Source organism: Rhinolophus ferrumequinum, chromosome 17, assembly GCF_004115265.2.
Source record: "Rhinolophus ferrumequinum isolate MPI-CBG mRhiFer1 chromosome 17, mRhiFer1_v1.p, whole genome shotgun sequence".
Lineage (NCBI taxonomy): Eukaryota > Metazoa > Chordata > Mammalia > Chiroptera > Rhinolophidae > Rhinolophus > Rhinolophus ferrumequinum.
In genome coordinates this window covers 38,111,300-38,127,285 of record NC_046300.1, presented here as the reverse complement: position 1 = coordinate 38,127,285, position 15,986 = coordinate 38,111,300, and positions in this window count along the sequence as shown.

Below are 15,986 nucleotides of genomic sequence, written 5' to 3'. Positions count from 1 at the left end.
TCTGTGGAAACGGAAACACTATATGATGAGGGTGGGGGAGAGTCAGAGAAGGTCTTTTACTGAAATAACTTAGCTTGCCAGAGATTGAGAGGAAGTGTCCTTTTTCTAATCAAAAAATTTCAGATATTATTATCTTGGTGTCAGTTTTTATTTACCCATTTTGTGCTAATGTTGGTGCTACCCAGGCATTAAATCCAGAGTTGTATTTCTTGGTCTCCCTGCCCTTGGTGAAAAAAGCTGCCGGCTTCTCTGGGGACCCAGATCTCCCCCCACCGCCAGCCTCCCCAGCGTCAGATGGTTCAACTGTGCCTGGAAAAGAATCAAGAAAGGACCTCCCTTCCTCTCCCTTTCCTCCAAGCAGGTCCCCAGGACCTCCAGGTGCCACCTCAGCTTTCAGAATGGATCCTTCAGGCCCCATTCACCTACTCTCTCCCCTCCCTCCCACCGACAATCAGATACAGAATAGGGACATCACTTATGGGGGGGAAGGGAGGCAAGACTGGGCTGGAGAGTTTTGCTGAGTCATGTGGAAGTCCAGGAAAGCCCACCATACAAGGTGCCCGTCCCACCCCAGACCTAGGAAGCTGAACACTTTCTTCTCTGGGATCACACCATACTTTAGGAAACTTCAAACAAACCCATGAGCAGGGCTCGAGAATTATCTGCAGAAACTAATAAACATACTAACACCTTCAGAGGCTGCAATCTAGGCACACATTATCACAGGACCAACCAAAGAGGGTCAGCAGAAGTTGGAGGACAAGATCTCCTGCCCAGACCAGATCAGAGTTCTTTTCTGGGGTTGGCTAGTTCAAGACCACCACCAGTTCCTAGTGAGGAAGGTCTGAATGTGGACATAAAATCACTCTGAGCCATTGGGAATTAATCCCATAGTGGACTGCAGTATGTTCAACAACTGTGCCATTTGTGGTCTTTGTAAAGTCTCAACCTAAAGAGCTTCTCCCTCTAGACTGTTAAGTACTATGCCTGGATGAGGTGGCTCCTACCTGGGTGTCACAGGAAAGAGGGTGATGTCCAAACTGAACCAAACTGGATGAGCAGCTCCTCTTGGAGCTGACAGTCTTGCTAGATGTGTTCTATATTTCTACCTTCAAAGCCTTGGGCTGGACATTTTCCTCCGTTACCACCATCCCTTCTCCCAGATCCCAACCCCAGGCTCACACGGGGCCAGGGCCCACCTGGTTGCTGCCCCACCCCTCCACCTCGACACTGGAAAATGGCCCATCCTTCAAATGTCCCTCTCTCCACAAAGCTTCTCTGATAACCTCAGTGGGGCACCAACCCATTCCTTGAATTCAGAGACCATGCCATTCTCTTCCCATGCCACACATTGTCCTGCAACTGTCCTCTCCATTTGTTTTAGCCTTTATTCCCTCAACTGGCTGAAGAGCTCCTTGAGACCAGGGATCGGGTTTTATTGTTTCTGGGAGCACTTTCTGCTCCTTGAACATTTCTGGGGACATTATGTGAAGAATGATGGAGTAAGTGCTGCCTCCTGGATCCCTCCTGGCCCCCTCACCATGCCTGGGACACCCTGCGGGCCATCATTGAGCAGCAGGGTCCTTTGACTGTCAGACCCATCAATCAAGCAGTGGGAAGCTATTAGTCCAACAACTTTGTCCTGGGAGCAAACTCCAAGAGTAACTGTTTGGATAAGACTTTGCCTAGGTGTGGCAACTTCGAGGAGCTGGGCCAGAGGCTTCAGGAAACCCCACAGGGTATGCGGTGTAAACATCGCATTTGGCACAAAGCATGCTGCAGGAATCCAGCCGGCAAGACAGCCTGCCTGCCTGCTCACTGGCCGCTCTCCCCTAAGTCCAGAACATTTGCAAAGCTTTGGCACAAGGCTGCTCCCATCCTTGCCGGCATAGGTTTATGGATATTAAAAATGTGCTGATGTGAATCACCATGCAAACACGCTTCACTAGAAGTGTGCCTGCAAGAACACTGCTCCTTTTATCGTCTCCTTCACCTCTGTTGGAAATGTCCGCCCAGAGATGATGCGGAGATTAGTGGGGCGTCAGGCTGCTGCGTGTTTTTAGGCAGCCTGTCAGCTCCCATCAGCTACGGCTAGGGCCACAGAGGAGGCTGGGACGCACCTCAGTACTCCTGCCTGGAGCCCATGGGCAGAATCTGGGGCAGGAGAGTCGCTTGGGAGTAGGAGAAGAGATTCCCTAGTCAAACATTTTCTCAAACATCCAGGCGGTAGTCATTGGCCCATAATAATATAGTAGCCAGCACCTCTAGCGTACCCTCTCCCCGGCTGACAACAGCATCAGTGTAAGTCCAAACCCCCCTGCGCTGGGACAGCCATTCTCACCCTCCCCGCCCTGTAAGGTTGTCACATAAAATACAGTTCCTTGGAAAGGGGAAAAGTGGGCTAGAGAGCCCCTGCCCTCCAGGACGTCTCAGTGCATGCAGGAAGGTATCAGATCTAGATATGGACCTCCTGAGAACGCCAATGGTAGGAGAGCCCAGAGGTCCCCTCTGCTGGGAGGTCAGAAAGTGCTAGAACTGAGATCTGGACCACGGCTAGGCTTTAAACAAACTGAGACTAGGGGTGGCATTCCAGGTGGCAGGAAAGGTCTGAGCAAACGTGGGGAGGTGGGAAAGCACAACGTCAAGCACCAGGTGCTTTCGCATTCTCTGCTTATCCGTTCTTGGCATTGCCTTGTCCTGAAGCTGCCTCAGAAAATGGCTGCCATCACCCCAGGCAGCACATCCAAACCCGATCATGACCAGAAACAGAAGAGATCTTCTCTACCTGTGTCAGGAGCTGCCTCAGCGTCGCCTAGAGCTCCTCACCCAGTGCTGGGAAAGGAAGCCAGTTTGAAGGAGGAGACATTGGCAGGGGGAAGGACCAGGGCTGTGACAACAGTGAGAATCTGGTCCACTGCTGCCATGCCTTAGCTAATGCCTTCAGTGTTCACAGGGACCACCGTCGGAAGACGGGGGCATCCACCTCCTCCCCAGCTAGTGGGAACCATACCAGCTCGGTCTGCAAAATGGAGGGGATGGGAGCAGGAAATTCCATGATGTAAAATTCTTTCCTTTGGGTTAAATCCAATGTGAATTAGCTAGATCTTTTTATTATGGTAATTTTGAAGGGGTTAGGGGGAAAATGAGGGGCCAGTATATTTACAAAGAATGGCCAAGTCTTCAAGCTATCCAAGGTAGAACTTGGGTTAAGGTTCAATAGAAATATCATGTTTTTAATCACTTACCAGTTAATTAACTTTCAATCAGATACCCCAGGTACATATGCTACCCGAGGCAGATGCGTCATGTTAACCTCTGGGTTTCCAGAACCCCATCACACTCAGGTGTGTGCCTCAGATCGAGCAGCCAGAGCTCAGAACCAGTACTAGAATCTCAGAAACAGAAAGAATCTCAGGGGGCACTCAATCTAATCTAAGGGTCATCACCTTGTCGCCATAAAGGGCCCTTCTTATTATCCCTCCCAACATCCGGGATGGCATCCGTACTAACTAGCACTGGTGACTATGATGGGCTAAACCCTCGGACCATGCAGAGTTCGGACTATTTTCGCCAAATGCCAAACTGCCTTAGATAACCTGGTACTCCTCATTTGGGTTAAACATTGGCTTTCTGATCAGCTTCTCAAAATGCAAAAGAAACAGTTTCACACCACATTTATTTCCATTCAACTCAAAAGCATCTTGGGCCTGGCCTAACCAACTTCAGGGACCGCCCAGCACCCGTAGGGCAGGTTAAGACTGTGAATGGCAGCTCTGGACCCACACACCATGTGGCCACGTGTCCTACAAGAGGAAGTTGTTCCTGTGGCCTTCAGTCCTGGGACCGGGCTGGGGGCAAGCCCAGGCTTCCCCAGAGCTGTCTCACTCGCCATCAGTTTGGCACCTTTGATGCCTATGACTGCTAAATGTCCCTTTCCATCTGGTTTCCTGGCCAGGGCACTGAGAAAGGCCAGGTGGGGGGGCTCTGGGACTGTCATCCAGACCGACATCTCTGAGCCGAAGGGAACAGGATGAGGAGAACAAAAGTCAGCAACTACTGGGGGACCTGAGGGCAGCAAGGAGCATTCCTTTCGTTCCAGGAGTGACCAGGTCTAGGATGGCTCAGAGACACCTGGTCTGTCCCCAGTGAAGGGACATCTGAGGCTAAGGAGGCAGTGGGGGGGAGGGAGGCCTCGGGAAAGGAAAGGTTCGTCCATGTGGTGGCAAGTGCCTTCTCAGCCTTTCCTAAGGCCCCTTTCCCACCCTGGGGTGGTATGGGACCCCTGTCCTCAGATGCTTTGCCAAGTTCCCCCCTGACTTTCTTTACGTGTTCTAGGAAGGTTTACTGTGTGTACCTAGGTCTTTGCTAGAAGCCAGGAAATTCTGTTTCATCATGTATCAACTACAGGAGTGAATGAAGCGGTTATTATCCACAGCAAAGTAGATGCATTATTATCTCCGCGTGATAGAGAGGAAACTGAGGCACAGAGCAGTCTGGTAACTTTTCAAGTCATATTACTAATGGGGAACTTGAACCCAGGTGGCACAACTATAGAGCACATGGGCCATTTTTCTGCTGCCTTGTGTAGTTTCTATTTGACATGGAAATTTAAAAAGCATCCTTTCAGGGAGTTGTGAACATTAGATGAGTAGCAGAGAAATTCATGCAACATGGAGACATGTTCAATGAGAGCGACCTCTTCACCTCACTATTACTGCTATTATTTTCCCCTTCCAACTAAGGCTCCTCGTCTCCAACCCTGACACAAGTGCCCACCCCACCTTTCCTGTCCTGCTGCTCCCTCCATTCTTTCAACTCAAGGCAGCCCCAGCCAACCCATTACCTGCCTGCTTTCCTCATTCCTGGTCTTCAAATTTCTCCATTCCTCCTGGACTCACTCCCTCTTCCCGAGGTCAAAGGCCCCTACCTCTCAAGGAGACGCAGGATTCCTACTCCTAATATAGTGCCTGATCACAGCTTAGTGTGAGACATTTCCAGGGGGGCACATCAGTCTGTGGACAGGATAAAGGGGTGAAGTTCTACGAGAGAGATCCCAGGAGCAGCACAGGACAGAGGTGGTGGAGGAGTTTTCTGGAATCCCCAGACCAGCCCAGCTTCTGAGAATGTTGATGGCCACAGCCAGCACCCCAAATCCCAGCAGTCCATGAATCTGGGAAGGCATCTGGTCTCAGATTTTTTGGTAAAGATTGGTCAGTTTAACACAACAGAGCTGTCCCCTATCACCTCTGCTCTTCAACATAGTGTTGGAAGTCCTAGCCAGAGCAATCAGGCAAGAGAAAGAAATAAAAGGCATCCAAATTGGGAATGAAGAAGTTAAACTGTCACTTTTTGCAGATGACATGATGCTATATATAGAAAACCCTACAGACTCCACCGAAAAGCTATTAGAAACAATCAATGAATACAGTAAAGTTGCCGGCTACAAAATCAAAGTACAAAAGTCCATTGCATTCCTATATACTAACAATGAAATCTCAGAAAAAGAAATTTAAAAAAAGACAATTCCTTTTGCAATTGCAGCAAAAAGAATAAAATACCTAGGAATAATCTTAACCAAGGACGTGAAAGACCTATATGCTGAAAACTATAAGACATTTTTAAAAGAAATAGAAGAAGACACAAAGAAATGGAAAGACATTCGTGCTCATGGATTGGAAGAATCAACATAGTTAAAATGGCCATATTACCCAAAGCGATACACAGATTTAATGCAATCCCCATCAAAATCCCAATGGCATTTTTTAAAGAAATAGAACAAAAAATCATCAGATTTTTTTGGAATCACAAAAGACCCCGAATGGTCAAAGAAATCTTAAGAAAAAAGAACAATGCTGGAGGTATCACACTCCCTGACTTTAGCTTGTACTACAGGGCTACAATAATCAAAACAGCATGGTTTTGGCAGAAGAACAGACTCATAGACCAATGGAATAGAATTGAGAACCCAGAAGTAAAACACATAAATATGGACAGATAATTTTTGACAAAGAAGCAAAAACCTTACAATAAAGACAGCCTCTTCAATAAATGGTGATAGGAGAATTGGATAGCCACGTGCAAAAGAATGAAACTGGACTGCTATCAGTCACCATGTACCAAAATTAATTCAAAATGGATCAAAGACTTAAGCATAAGACCTGACACAATAAACTGCATAGAAGAAAACATAGGTACTAAACTTATGGTCCTTGGGTTCAAAGAACATGTTATGAATTTGACTCCAAAGACAAGGGAAGTAAAAGCTAAAATAAATTAATGGGACTATATCAAACTTAAAAGCTTCTGCACAGCAAAAGAAACCATCGACAAAATAAAGAGGCAACCAACTGAATGGGAGAAGATTTTTGCAAACAGTGCCTCCAATAAGGGGCTAATATCCCAAACATACAGGAACTCAGGCACCTCAACAACAAAAAAACAAACAACCCAATTGAAAAATGGGCAGAGGACCTGAAGAGACATTTCTCTAAAGAGGACATAGAAATGGCAAATAGACATATGAAAAAATGCTCAACATCACTAATCATCAGAGAAATGCAAATAAAAACCACAATGAGCTATTACCTCACCCCAGTCAGAATGGCTATCATCAACAAGACAAATGGTAACAAGTGTTGGAGAGGCTGTGGAGAAAAAGGAACCCTCATACACTGTTGGTGGGAATGCAGACTGGTGCAGCCGTTATGCAAGGCAGTGTGGAGGTTCCTCAAAAAATTAAGAATAGAATTACCATATGACCCAGCAATCCCTCTACTGGGTATCTAACCCAAAAAATCTGAAAATATTTATGCCTTTATATATAATCTGAAAATATTTATGTCTTTATAAATATTATAAAGACAAGTGTGCTCCAATGTTCGTTGTAGCTTTATTTACGGTGGCCAAGACATGGAAACAACCAAAATGTCCTTTGATAGATGAATGGATAAAGAATTTGTGGTATATATACATAATGGAATACTATTCGGCGGTAAGAAAAGATGAAATAGGACCATTTGTGACAACATGGGTGGACCTTGAGATTATAATGCTAAGCGAAATAAGCCAGACAGAAACAGCAGAGAACCACATGATTTCACTGATATGTCGTAAATAAACCAAAAACAACAAAAGAACAAGACAAACAAATGAGAAACAAAAACTCATAGACACAGACAATAGTTTAGTGGTTACCAGAGGGTAAGGGAGGTGGGGGTGGGAGATGAGGGTAAGGGGGATCAAATATATGGTGATGGAAGGAGAACTGACTGGGTGGTGAACACACAATGGGATTTATAGATGATGTAATACAGAATTGTACACCTGAAATCTATGTAACTTTACTAACAATTGTCACCCCAATAAACTTTAATTAAAAAAAAAAAAGAAAGATTGGCCAGTTTGGGATTAAAAAAAAACACCTCATTTTGTTTTAAAAGGTAATTTAAATATATATATATATATATATATATATATATACACACACACACACACATATACACACACATATGTGTCTGTATATATGTATATATATACACACATGTATATATATACACACATATATGTGTGTGTGTGTATATATATATATATATATATATATCCCCATAATCACCCTTTAATATTTTCATGTAAATTCTCCATATTTTTTCTATGATAAAAAGTAAACCTCAAGAAATTAAAACTAGAACTACCGTATGATCCAGGAATTCCACTTCTAGGAATATACCCAAAGGAAATCAAATCACTGTCTCGAAAGAATATCTGCACCCCATGTTCATTCAGGTATTGTTTACAGCAGTCAAGACATGGAAACAACGGAAATGTCCACCGACAGATGAATGGATTAAAAAAATGTGATATATACACATAATGAAATATTATTTGACCATCAAAAAGAAGGAAATCCTGCCATTTGAAACAACATGGATGGAACTTGAGGACATTATGCTAAGTAAATTAAGTCAGACAGAGAAAGACAAACACTGTATTATCTCATTTATATGTGGAATCTAAAAAAAATGAACTCATAGAAACAGAGAACAGATTGCTGGTTGCCAGAGGTGGGGTTTGGGGTGGGAGAAAGGGTTGAAGATGGTCAAAAGGTACAAACTTCCAGTTTTAAGATAAATAAGTCCTGGGGATGTAATGTACAAAATGGGGACTATAATTAATAGCATGAATTTTTGTATTTGAAAGTTCCTAAGAGAGTAGACCTTAAAAGCTCTCATCACACACACAAAAAAGTTTGCAATTATGTGAGGTTAACTAAACTTATTGAGGCGATCACATCATTATATATACATATATCAAATCATTATATATGTATATATACAATGTTTGTGCTAATTATATCTCAATAAAACTGGGGGGAGTAGATATAATTTGTTTTAGAAATTGGAATAATATTGTAGCTACAGTTTTGTATCCAATTTTTTTTTTCACTAAACTTTACATTGCCTGAAATTTTTCATGTTACCTGAAAATTTCTAAAGTCTGCTTTGCTGTGGCAGACACAGCAGACTGTCTCCTCAATAGTTATTTGGTCTGATGAGCCCCTACTCCCTTAACTTCCTTATTAAAGAGGCAAAAATTCTTACCTTCCCACCGTCCTTTGCCGCCAGGGATGGCCATGTGACAGAGTTCTCGCCAATAGATTAAAGCACAACTCACTAGGTGAGTCTTCTGGTAAAGTTTATAAAAAGGAATAGACGCATTCATGCTTTTCTTGCCCTTTCTTCTTTCTTCCTCTCTGGGACGCTGGAGTAATACTGGAGGAGCAGTAGCCCTCCCGTGACCTACGGATGAAAGCAGGAAACTAGGTGAAATTTGGGTTCTTAATGACATCCTTAGGCTGCACCATCCTGGAATTGCCTACTCATGGACTTCTTGTTATTGGGTAACAAATAAAACCATCTGTTAAAGCCGCAGTCGTCACATTTTCAGCTCCCTGCCGCTGAATGCGTAGCCTTCTATCACGGAGGTATTGAAATGTAATATTTAAATTCCCTACAGATTTACTGCTAATATAAATAACAATGCAATGACTACCCCTCAACACATCTTTATGTGTTTCTCCAATTATCTACTTTGGCTTTATTCCTAGAAAAGGAATTATTGGTCCAAAGGGCAGGTGGTTTGGGGGATTTTTTGTTTATTTGTTTTGTTTCATTTTTTCACCTCTTGGTACAGCTTTCAAAATGGTCTTGCGGGTAATGTTGTGCTAAAGAGACTTCTACCAGCTGCAGGTAGGTCAGAATGACTTACAGGCTACTTCCTAAACCAAAGCAGAGTCAGCCACTGTCCATTAAGTGTGACTTTTCCCAGGATTGCCCTGGGAAGGAGGTCTGCGCGTGACCAAGCTTGGAGGGGCTGGTTCTGACCACCCAAGGGCCTGCTGCTGCCCCTGCTACTGCAGCTTCTGCTGAGGTTTCCATCCCCAAAGGCTGCAAATCCAGCCCACGGTCTGTCAACCTCTGTACATGGACATTTCAGGATGAACAATTCTTCGTTGTAGGGGTTGTCCTGTACATTATAGAATGTTTAGCAGCATCTCTGGCCTCTACCCACTAGAAGCCAGTAGCACCTGCTCCCAAGGTATGACAACCAAAAATGTCTCAACAACGTTATGTCCCCTGGGAGGGCAAAATCAGTGCCAGTTGAGAACCACCGGTCTAACCCATAACCTGCTTAAGAAATAGCTCAATTATAAAAAGAGAGAAGGTTCTGGTTTAGTTCAGAATTGGGTAAGTTGTCTGACCAGAAGTAGAAAGGGCTGTAAGCGGTGAGGAGGTTGTCTGTCAGGCTGGCATGAAAGAAAGGTGGAGCATCCACTGACCCCCACAGTAAGTGTGCCTGTGAATTACAGGCACCATAAGGCACACCCATAAAGCAACATGGCTCAAAAAATGTCAAGAGCAGTCTGCTCGGAGTGCCTCAGGGGCATGCAAGGACACTGCTGTAGTAACTGACGTGGTGACTGCTGGCTTGTTTAGTGTTGCTTAGAATCTCTGAACATCTCCACTATGCTGCCAAAAATTCTTGCATTTGAAAGCATACCAGGTTGCAAACCACAGTTCTAGGTTGAGCTCTGCAATCCCCTGCACCCCCCACCAAACGAGGGTTTATTTTATTCAGGGAACAGTCCTGAGAGCCAGCCCCAAAGCAGGCATTGAGCTGGGCACTGGGACTCTTAACAGCAAACACACCAACACGATCTTCATTTGCCACAGTCAGTGAAGGAAGTTAAACTATTAAACAAGAGATTCCCAGAGCAAGATGGATGGTCTGGGCTTTGGTTTGCTCATCTGCCAAGTGGCACGAACGGCCCGTGGTCCTCCAACCTCACAGGGTTGCTGGGTGAACGTGAGCTGTGCTTGTGGAGCTGCCCTGAGACCTCAGTCAAGAATGCCATCCCCTGGGGAAAAGACAGACCCAGACAGGAAAGGGGCAGCGCCTGAATTCTGTTAACACAAAGAAAGGGTCGAGCCTGTTCTCATCACGAAGCAAAATGAGGCCAAACCCACATCTGTCACTGACCTCTGATGACTAGGGTTGACCAGCTACACTTTCTGAGTATCAGAGTCTCTCTAGAAAACTGAAGCCTATAGTGGAGATATAAACTACAAGCAATTAGGGCAACATGACTTATTGAGACAGAAAGTCCCTGTTTTCTTCTCATTCAATTTCCCCGTCTCGCACGCTGGCCCCTAAACGTGGTGTCCCCTTCCTACTCTCAGGAGAGGTGTGTGTTGCTAGGCGGAAGCAGACAGGCTTAAAGACAACTTCTCTGTCCGTCTTTATGAGCTCCTGTGTGAATTCAATTTTATACTTTTAGTTGTGTTTTGTGAAGACCCTAAAATCGAAATGACTTCAGGTAGATGTATTTTGCTCTGGTATAAACGTCTGAACCAGAATGGCCTCTCTGCTCTCCAAAGTCACTAGGGCCCGAGTTCTTTCCCTCTTGTTGGTCGGCCATCCCTGGAGGGTTGTCCTCATCTGCTTGGCACAGATGGATGCCTGCCATGCCTGCATTTCCGCCATCGTGGAGGAAGAAGGGGCAAAGAGGGCACACCCATGTCCTTCAAGGGTATGAGCCAAACGTTGCTCCAGTCATGTGCTGGAGCTGGATCCCACTGGTCCCAAGAGATGATTGTGCATCTCTCTTCCCCACTCATATTTGTAGCTTGAAAGCAGCCATGGTTAGAGTATTTACACCATAAACACTGGCAAACACTACGCTTTATTTTCCCTAAAGAGCTGGTTGTTAAACAATTACCAGCACAGATCTCACACGTCCTTTCTGCTCACAATCCATTGGTGAGAACTTAGTGACTAGGTCACTCCTTAGCTGCAAGGGAAGCTAAGAGATATACTCTCCAGTCATATGCCAGCTACAAATGTTATCGCTGTGGAATAAGGGTGGAGTGGAAACTGGCGGCAACCAGCAGCCTCTGCCCTCAGACACATTGAGGGGATTATGGTCTGGATTCCACATGTGGTGAAGCTGGCTACAGAGACCTCTTTCAGGCAGACCTCTTGGGCAGCAGTCCAAATGGCTCCAGGCAGGTTCCTATGCCTGTGGCCCAGTCTAGTCCACGGGAAGCACTAACAAACCCTGACCTGACATTTCCCAGACACAACCCCCCAATTACTGCCACAGGCCACCTGTTCCTTCTGGGCTGTTTGAGTGAGCCTAGAAGCCCTTCCCACCAGTCTGAGGTGAGGGCAGACATCCCCCATCAACCCGCTCAGGGCTCACTGACTCCAGCGACTTTCTCTAAAATCCTCCTCACCAAAATACACCTTTCTTCTCTAACTCATTTTGGGACGAAGAGTTTTTAGAGTCATGAAACCAGCTGGGTCTCCATATTCCCTTTGAAAAACATATACGTATCCTGGACTGCCTCACCACTTACTTTGGTATTTGACCTCTATTTGATTTTGGCACCTCAGCTGAAGCCACCAATCTACCATCTTGTTCCTCTACTACTGTTAGCAGCTCACTTAGACCCAGCTACTGTGGACAGTTGTAAATACACAGTCCAAGCCCTGGACGTAACTGGTTACAATGAATGGTAACACTCAACAGTCAGGGGTCATTCCCCCAAAATTGACAGTCATCACAGTTCCTGGGTCTCCATTTCAGAGGCTCTGCTTTCTGAGGGGCAAGGCTCTGTCACCCCAAGTTCTCCCACCCACCTGAGCAGACTGCTCTAAGACTCAGGCAAGTGGGGCTCCTCCTCTGGACCCTCATTCCCCCTACTTTAGATGCCACTGCTCCGGCCCTTCTCTGGCAGTACCCCTGATACCAGAGTGAGGAGTCCATAGGTCCAACAGGACATAATCACCCACACAGGACACCCCTCTAGAGCACGCTCCACATCCCCAGGTCTCTGAAATTCCCTGAGCCTCCTTGCAGGGCCTGAGTGATCTTCTTCCCTGGTTCTGTCCTCTGAAGGCAAGATGAGCCCCTTGTGTGTGTAGCTCTTGGCCTGTGAGATGACCAAGAGTGGCTGTTTAGTGAGGGTGTCTCCAGAGCCTGAACAGTGACTAGAGTGTCCACATGCCTATATGCAAGACCCCTCCTAGAGCAGGGCCAAGCCCAGGTAGGAAGAGAACAGGGGTGGGCCATGGGGGTTGGCTCGCCCTATGCTGCTATGTTCCAATCCAGAATTCCTAGGAGTCTGAGAATTCTAATTTCAAATCCAGCTTCTAGATCATTACAAAGGAGCATTTGTCAAGATAGAGGGGAAAAAAAACATATTTTACTTAACTTTGTTAACTAAATTTATAACATAACTATGTAGATATGTGGTATAAGGACCTCCATTTGTACTCTTGCCCTAGGCTTCCAAATGTTAGAAGCGGCCCACCCAATAGCTCCTTTCTTTAGGCCCCATGCTATGCAGACAAGAAAATGGCATTTACAAAGTACATCTATAGCCAAGTAACTCTGGCAGTTAGAATGACAAAGGCAAAAACCAGCACCTGGTTTTTTCTTATACTGAAAGTATTTTCCTGTTGCATCTGCAAGAACATTTGTGAAGCAAGAAGCAGGTGAGTCCTGGGGGAAGAGGGAGGGCAGTTTTGTCTCTACCTCAACAGTGATGCAAATCAAGCCAGCAGGATCAGTTAGCAGGAGAGCGGGAAGCAGGCCTGGAGATCTACTGTTTTAATGTGCCCCTTACTGAAGAAAAGTGCTCAGTTTGGCATAAAATCCACTCAAATGTTCTAAACAGAAAGCTTAGACATCGTCTAGTCCAATGGTTTCTTGGCTTCTCTTATCAGCAAAATCAAAAAGATTTATCAAAGTGAAAAACTTCAGTGAAATCTCAATATGAAAGCAGCCAAAAGTGATAAACAGGTTCCTCCAATCATTTAAATCTTTATTGACTTTTGGAAAATACTTTACTATTTATAAAAATCCCTCAAGTTCCTCCTCAGAGGTCTAGGATCCCAGAGCAGAGATAAAAAACCACTAACCTAGCAGTGCTGGGTGTCAGTGGGTGGGGTCTGCCCAATACCCATTCTCCGCTTTTCTGCTAACAGTCCTCCCTTCCCCTCAGGCTACGTGGTTTGAACAGAGGAGGGCTCCATCTCGGCCCAGCCAATAGAGGGCACATGACCCAGGCCTGGCAATCAGCATGTTCCATCTCCGGCCAGAGATTGATTCAGAGATAAGTGACCAAAGCACGGCCAATCAGACCTACTCCCCAAGCTTCTGCTAGAGTGACAAGGAGAGTGTGCTCTCTTCTCTGTTGGGTCTTCTCAGAGGATAGACAGTTGAAGGGAAGCAGAGACACACAAACTGAGACCCCGTCACATGTGGGAGCCCACCCATGCACGGAGCCGGAGCTACCCTGGACTTCTCACTTACACAAACCAATACAATTCCCTTCTCTGCCTCGGCTACTTCGGTTGGAGTTTTATCACTTGCCAATAAGACAGTCCTGAATGGTCCAACCATCATATTTTACATGTGAAGACACTAAAGCCCAGAGAGGGGACAAGCACTGCCCCAAGCCACCAGAATCCCGGCTGGGCACCAGCACTAGGACCCAGCTCTCCACATAAATGACGATTTATGCTTTTTTTTAACTTCTCCATGCCCTTTTTTATTTGTTAAGACTGACTATGACTTTTGCGTGTGAATGAGAATTCTAGGTGGGAAAGAAACGGTGGAAAGAAGTTTCCTGGAACTCAGTTAGAGGAAGCCAATCCAGTCTGTTCAGGAATAGATTAGCTTTCCATGAAGATGGAGGTGAGAGCCTCGGAAGGTCACATTGTCTGAATCAATTCCTTTTGCCTTTTCTGCTGCCTAAAATTCGACCAGTAAAGAGTATCTTGCTCCTAGATTAAGAATTACCTTCTTCTTCAGACTTTTCTTTTAAAACGCTACTCCTGTGGGCAGAAATGACTTCTTTTCCCCTAATTCCACATGGGAGGAAGTTGACCAACACTTCTCCCAGTCCAGGGGACCAGATCTCAAGGAAACCCTAATGTGTCGGGACCGAAGAGGTGCTGTAATGGGTGCTCACAGAGCACTAATGGAGAAGGCAAAGACACCATGGGAGCAGACAGAAGTGCTCTCTCTCTTCTCAAGGGACAGCTTCATAGGGTATCAGAGAGTCCCAAAGAAGCAATGAGGGATAAAGGGAATCAGATCTGGGTTCAAATCCTATTCCAGCCAATTCCGTCTTGGACAATGTCAGGCAAATGATTTAACCTCACTTTCCTTATCTGTGAACTGAAAGCACAAACACCTGTTTGGTGATGAAGATGAAATGAGCGTGTAAAGCACCCAAGAGATAGCAAGCGTTTAGTAAATGAAAGAAGAAAGACACCGTCTCCACTGTAGTGAGTCAACTCCAGAAGTCTAGCCCTTTTATTAGACAACAGATGATGAGTTTTCGGGGAAGGAGCTGCTTCCAAACCAGCCTCCGCTCTGCATCCCATGGATGTAGGAGCAGCCAGTCTGGCCAGGGGCTCATGGCTAGGGCTGGCGATCCTCACATCAGCACATCTGCACACTCATCGGGCAGCATGGTCCCCAGACACCCTGTCCCCACGAGTGCAGAGAGACGGCATACAAAGGCCCAAGGCACAGACAGGAAGGGAACTTGACAGAGGTGATGTGCTAGCTTGAGGAACTGGGGCTCAGAGAGGTTAAGGAGCTTGTTGATTGTCCTCCAGAAAAAAGCAGGCAGAGCTAAAAACAGACCTAACGATCTTCATCCGGGATCCTTTGCCCTGGCCACCCGATCTGGGGTGCCATTTTTAATACTTCAAAGTAACCATCTGGAAAGGACTTCTTATAGATAGGGCTGCTGGAATCAGAAGTAGAGATAGGGATGAATCAAGGAAAAATAAAAATACAAATCATAGAGCAGGCCAGTACTAGCTTATCCCTTTCCAGGGCTCCCTCATCTTCCCCCTACTGGAGGAAATGATAGCAAATGTCTCCCATGCTCAGGTATTAAGAATCTCTATGTCCGTGTTTGAAAATGAGAGCTGAGGGCAGTGATTTGGCCAAATGACAGTGCTGGGAGGCTTCCAGGCACAGTCCCCCTGCATCGGCACCTCCCGTTTCTGCCCAGGAACTAGTCGAGGGCCAAGAACTCCTCCAACGCTCTGCTCGTATCTACTAAGACGGCTTTGTGGCTGGGACTGGGGCCGGAGCTGGGGGTGCAGGAATTGCAGCATGTTCAAAGATATGTCACCGGAATAATGGAATGCCCCAGCCGCAGGCTAGGCTGACCTCCCAAAGTATGTGTTTGGGAGTTTGCAGCTGGAGCCCAACTGCTTGAAGAGAGCCAGGCCCACCCGGATGCAGGCGGGGCGGCAGCCCTTCCCACCCCCACCTCTGGGCCAGAGGCAAAGCAGTTTGGGGAGCCTTACAGGAGTGGGGACCCGACCTGGGCTGGGAACATCAGTGGCCATGGGGCCACTCCACCAGAGCAGACCCAGATCCTGAGTCAATAATGCTG